The following is a 6,050-nucleotide window of genomic DNA, read 5'->3' as shown; positions in this document are numbered from 1 at the left end:
CTACTCCGAGGTAGCTGGAGCCTCTCGATGACCCCCGACACGCCGTCATACGAGTCCTCTCCCCACGGTGTCCCCTTCAGGGATTCCACGGCCAAAAACTCCTCCGTTATCTCAAACTTGTCATTAATCCCTCTGATAAACATTAAAAGCTGAGCGGTGTCCTTTATGTCGTTACTTTCGTCCAGTGCCAAGAAATATCATGTAAATGACTCCGCTTTTTGTTTAGCTTGCTAGCCAAGTCTTCGTCAATCATCTCAACACGGCGAGTCACCGTCCTGTGTGATGAGCTCATGTTTTCTAGTTTGTTCTTCTCTCAGGACACAAGACACCTGCTGTCTCTACCAGCACTCTTTGACAAACTCCCCTTCGGAGAAAGGCTTGCTGGTCTTTGCTAATTTGAATGCCAGCAAATATCTTGCCTTGGTGCTTGATTCTTGGATGGCAGTTTGTCAGATAAAGGTGTTTTGCTGCAAACGATCTGCCGACCTCCGAGCGGTCGCCGTCCGTTCCCGCGTTGACTGGTTGTAAACGCAATTAGCATGCTTGGTGGAAAAGTGACGGCTGATGTTGTATTCCTTTAAAACCGTAACGGTTTCTTGGTAAATAAGACACACAGCCTTCGACCGGACTTCAGTGAAAAAGTATTTAGTCGTCCGTTCCTTATTAAACACTCGGCGCTCGCTGTCGACTTTTCTTTTCTTTGGCCCGTTCATTGTTGCAGATGTGTTCAGAGCAGCAGCAGAGTGACAGCAGAGAGCAGCCCGGCCTAGTGCGCCACCTGGTGGACCGCCAGGTATTACAGGACAAGGTCAAATGAATGCAGTCATAATTATGATATGATTTGATTTGGGCAATTTTGTACCAATCTTCGGCGGGCCGGATTAAAAAGATCAACGGGCCGGATGTGGCCCGCGGGCCGTAGTTTGCCCACCCCTGACTTAAAGCTTTGCATGAAAAGTCATCAGGTTCACAGTTATACATGGTAATGTGACATTAACAAAACGTTGTGGGTGTCTCCGTTTTTAATTATTAGTCAATCTGCTGCAGCTCTGCATGTGAACAACACTTAATAATATTACACCTAAAAGTTCTTTCAATAGGTGCACCGCTCCAGAGAGAAGACTTTCAGCTGCGTCACATGTAAATGTTCTGATATGCAACATGAGACAGAAACAAACATGGCTGCCTCACATTGGTCTGCTACTGCTGTTCTCCTCTGGTCCCGTCTCTAACTTGTCGAGTCGGGCTGTGGTACCAGACTGGAACCAGAACCGTGTTCCCTTCATGTGGCTGCATCACACAATCCAGACACTGGAGGTGGTTCTGTTCTGGTTCCATTCAGAGCCAGTGTGTAGATGGACAGCCGAGACACCGGAGGTCCATGGGCGGCACGGTGGTGCAGTGGTTAGCACTGTCGCCTCACATCAAAAAGGTTCTGGGTTCGAATCCGGTCCTGGGCCTTTCTGTGCGGAGTTTGCATGTTCTCCCTGTGCTTGCGTGGGTTCTCTCCGGGTTCTCCGGCTTCCTCCCATCATCCAAAAACATGCACCTCAGGTCAGGTTACCTGGCGCCGCACTAGTGGCAGCCTGCTGCAGCAGCTCCCCCCTGAGAGCCCCCTGCTGTAGCGAAGAAATTTCCCCTCGGGGATTAATAAAGTGTATAAAATCAAATCATGATGAAACTCTGAGCTGATGACGTCACTCCTGTCTCACGGTCACACGAAGAAAACCCAGCTGGTGTCTCCTGACCTGACGGGCCTTCTTCGTCTTGGACAGTGAAGCTCCGCCCCTTTTGAAACGTGAATGTCACTCAGAACACCTCGCAAATTACAAAATAAATGTATTTCCAAGTTGTAGCGGTTAAAGAGTAAAAAGTGTGGTTAAATTACATTTAGTTTTCATAATCTTGGTGAGTATAAAGGGGATACATCCAATTTTTTTGTTGTATGTAGGAAATAATATTCCTTCTTTTGCTTTGTGTCTTTTCTTCTAACAGAAATATCTTCTGTCTCGACTGACTCTTTTCATTTGTCAGTATGAGCCTTGGTTCTGATTGGTTCCTTAGTTTGAATAGTTCCATTACTTTTGTTTAGTAATTAAAATAGTTCCATGACTTTTGTGCTGTGCATAAAATAGTTCCATGACTTTGGTGTAGTAATTAAAATAGTTCCATACGTATGGTGCAGTAATTAAAATAGTTGCATTACTTTGGTGGAATAATTAAAATAGTTACATGACTTTTGTTTAGTAATTAAAATAGTTCCATGACTTTTGTGCGGTGCATAAAATAGTTCCATGACTTTGGTGTAGTAATTAAAATAGTTCCATAAGTATGGTGCAGTAATTAAAATAGTTGCATTACTTTGGTGGAGTAATTAAAATAGTTACGTGACTTTTGTTTAGTAATTAAAATAGTTCCATGACTTTTGTGCGGTGCTTAAAATAGTTCCATGACTTTGGTGGAGCAATTTAATTAGTTGCATTACTTTTGTTCAGTAATTAAAACAGTTCCATGACTTTTGAGTGGTGCTTAAAATAGTTCCATGACTTTGGTGGAGTAATTAAAATATTTTCATTACTTTCTGCAGTAATTAAAATAGTTCCATGACTGTTGTTTATTAATTAAAATAGTTACATGACTTTGGTGGAGTTATTAAAATAGTTACATTACTTTTGTGCAGTAATTAAAATAGGTCCATGACTTTTGTTTCGCAATAAAAATAGTTCCATGACTTTTGTGCAGTATTTAAAATAGTTCATTGACTATGGTGCAGTAATTAAAATAGTTGCATTACTTTTGTGCAGTAATTAAAATAGTTACATGACTTTTGTGCTGTGCTTAAAATAGTTCCATGACTTTGGTGCAGTAATTAAAATAGTTGCATTACTTTTGTGCAGTAATTAAAATAGTTCCATGACTTTTGTGCGGTGCTTAAAATAGTTCCATGACTTTGGTGGAGCAATTTAATTAGTTGCATTACTTTTGTTCAGTAATTAAAACAGTTGCATGACTTTTGAGTGGTGCTTAAAATAGTTCCATGACTTTGGTGGAGTAATTAAAATATTTTCATTACTTTCTGCAGTAATTAAAATAGTTCCATGACTGTTGTTTATTAATTAAAATAGTTACATGACTTTGGTGGAGTTATTCAAATAGTTACATTACTTTTGTGCAGTAATTAAAATAGGTCCATGACTTTTGTTTCGCAATAAAAATAGTTCCATGACTTTTGTGCAGTATTTAAAATAGTTCCATGACTATGGTGCATTAATTAAAATAGTTGCATTACTTTTGTGCAGTAATTAAAATAGTTACATGACTTTTGTGCGGTGCTTAAAATAGTTCCATGACTTTGGTGGAGCAATTTAAATAGTTGCATTACTTTTGTTCAGTAATTAAAACAGTTCCATGACTTTTGTGTGGTGCTTAAAATAGTTGCATGAATTTGGTGCAGTAATTAAAATAGTCCCATGACTTTTGTTCAGTAATTAAAATAGTTCCATGACTTTTGTGTGGTGCTTAAAATAGTTGCATGAATTTGGTGCAGTAATTAAAATAGTCCCATGACTTTTGTTCAGTAATTAAAATAGTTCCATGGCTTTTGTGTGGTGCTTAAAATATTTCCATGACTTTTGTCTGGTGCTTAAAATAGTTCCATGACTTTGGTGGAGAAATTAAAATAGTTCCATGACTTTTGTGCAGTGCTTAAAATATTTCCATTACTTTTGTTTAGTAATTAAAATAGTTTCATGACTTTTGTTTAGCAATTAAAATAGTTTCATTACTTTTGTGTGGTGCTTAAAATAGTTCCATGAGTTTGGTGTAGTAATTAAAATAGTTCCATGAGTATGGTGCAGTAATAAAAATAGTTGCATTACTTTGGTGGAGTAATTAAAATAGTTCCATGACTTTGGTGGAGTAATTCAAATAGTTCGATGACTTTTGTTCAGTCATTAAAACAGTTTCATGACTTTGTGCGGTGCTTAAAATAGTTCCATGACTTTTGTGCAGTAATTAAAACAGTTCCATGACTTTTGTTCAGTAATTAAAACAGTTTCATGACTTTTGTGCGGTGCTTAAAATAGTTCGATGACTTTTGTGTAGTGCTTAAAATAGTTCCATGACTTTCTGCAGTAATTAAAATAGTTCCATTACTTTGGTGGAGTTATTAAAATAGTTACGTTACTTTTATGCGGGAATTAAAATAGGTCCATGACTTTTGTTCAGTATTTAAAATAGTTCAATGACTGGTGCAGTAATTAAAACAGTTTCAAGACTTTTGTGCGGTGCTTAAAATAGTTCCATGAATTTGGTGCAGTAATTAAAATAGTACACTGACTTTTATTCAGTAATTAAAATCGTTCCATGACCTTTGTGCAGTGCTTAAAATAGTTCCATGACTTTGGTGGAGTAATTAAAATAGTTCCATGACTTTGGTGTGATGCTTAAAATAGTTCCATGACTTTGGTGTAGTAATTCAAATAGTTCCATGACTTTTGTTCAGTAATTAAAATAGTTTCATGACTTTTGTTTAGCAATTAAAATAGTTCTATGACTTTTGTGCTGTACTGTATTTAAAATAGTTCCATGACTATGGTGCAGTAATTAAAATAGTTGCATTACTTTTGTGCAGTAATTAAAATAGTTCCATGACTTTTGTGTGGTGCTTAAAATAGTTCCATGACATTGGTGGAGTAATTAAAATAGTTCCATGACTTTTGTGTGGTGCTTAAAATAGTTCCATGACTTTGGTGTAGTAATTCAAATAGTTCCATGACATTGGTGGAGTAATTAAAATAGTTCCATGACTTTTGTGTGGTGCTTAAAATAGTTCCATGACTTTGGTGGAGTAATTCAAATAGTTTGATGACTTTTGTTCAGTATTAAAACAGTTTCATGACTTTTGTGCGTTGCTTAAAATAGTTCCATGACTTTTGTGCAGTAATTAAAATAGTTCCATTACTTTGGTGCAGTAATTAAAATAGTTCCATGACTTTGGTGGAGTTATTAAAATAGTTCCATTACTTTTATGCAGGAACTAAAATAGGTCCATTACTTTTGTTTAATAATTAAAATAGTCGCATGACTTTTGTTCAGTAATTAAAATAGTTCCAAGACTTTTGTGCGTTGCTTAAAATAGTTCCATGACTTTGGTGGAGTAATTAAAAAAGTTCCATGACTTTTGTGAGTGCTTAAAATAGTTCCATTACTTTTGTTTAGCAATTAAAATAGTCCCATGACTTTTGTTCAGTAATTAAAATAGTTCCAAGACTTTTGTGCAGTGGTTAAAATAGTTCCATGACTTTGGTGGAGTAACTAAAAAAGTTCCATGACTTTTGTGAGTGCTTAAAATAGTTCCATTACTTTTGCTTAGCAATTAAAATAGTCGCATGACTTTTGTTCAGTAATTAAAATAGTTCCAAGACTTTTGTGCGGTGCTTAAAATAGTTCCATGACCTTGGTGGAGTAATTAAAAAAGTTCCATGACTTTTGTGAGTGCTTAAAATAGTTCCATTACTTTTGTTTAGCAATTAAAATAGTCCCATGACTTTTGTGCCGTGCTTAAAATAGTTCCATGACTTTGGTGGAGTAATTAAAATAGTGGTATTACTGTTGTTCAGTAATTAAAACAGTTTCATGACTTTTTTGTGGTGCTTAAAATAGTTCCATGACTTTGGTGGAGTAATTAAAATAGTTCCATGACTTTTGTGAGTGCTTAAAATAGTTCCATTACTTTTGTGCAGTAATTAAAATAGTTCCATTACTTTGGTGCAGTAATTAAAATAGTTCCATGACTTAGGTGGAGTTATTAAAATAGTTCCATTGATTTTATGCAGGAATTAAAATAGTTCCATGACTTTTGTGCCGTGCTTAAAATAGTTCCATTACTTTTGTTCAGTAATTAAAATAGTTCCATGACTTTTGTTCAGTGTTTAAAATAGTTCCATGACTTTGGTGGAGTAATTAAAATAATTGCATGACTTTTGTGCAGTGCTTAAAATAGTTCCATTTCTTTTGTTTAGTAATTAAAATAGTTTCATGGCTTTTGT

Source organism: Brachyistius frenatus, unplaced genomic scaffold (assembly GCF_029030835.1).
Source record: "Brachyistius frenatus isolate BFR_SWC_R1_liver_20210118 unplaced genomic scaffold, ASM2903083v1 Contig_610, whole genome shotgun sequence".
In the NCBI taxonomy this organism is placed as follows: domain Eukaryota; kingdom Metazoa; phylum Chordata; class Actinopteri; family Embiotocidae; genus Brachyistius; species Brachyistius frenatus.
This window is presented reverse-complemented; position numbering follows the sequence as displayed.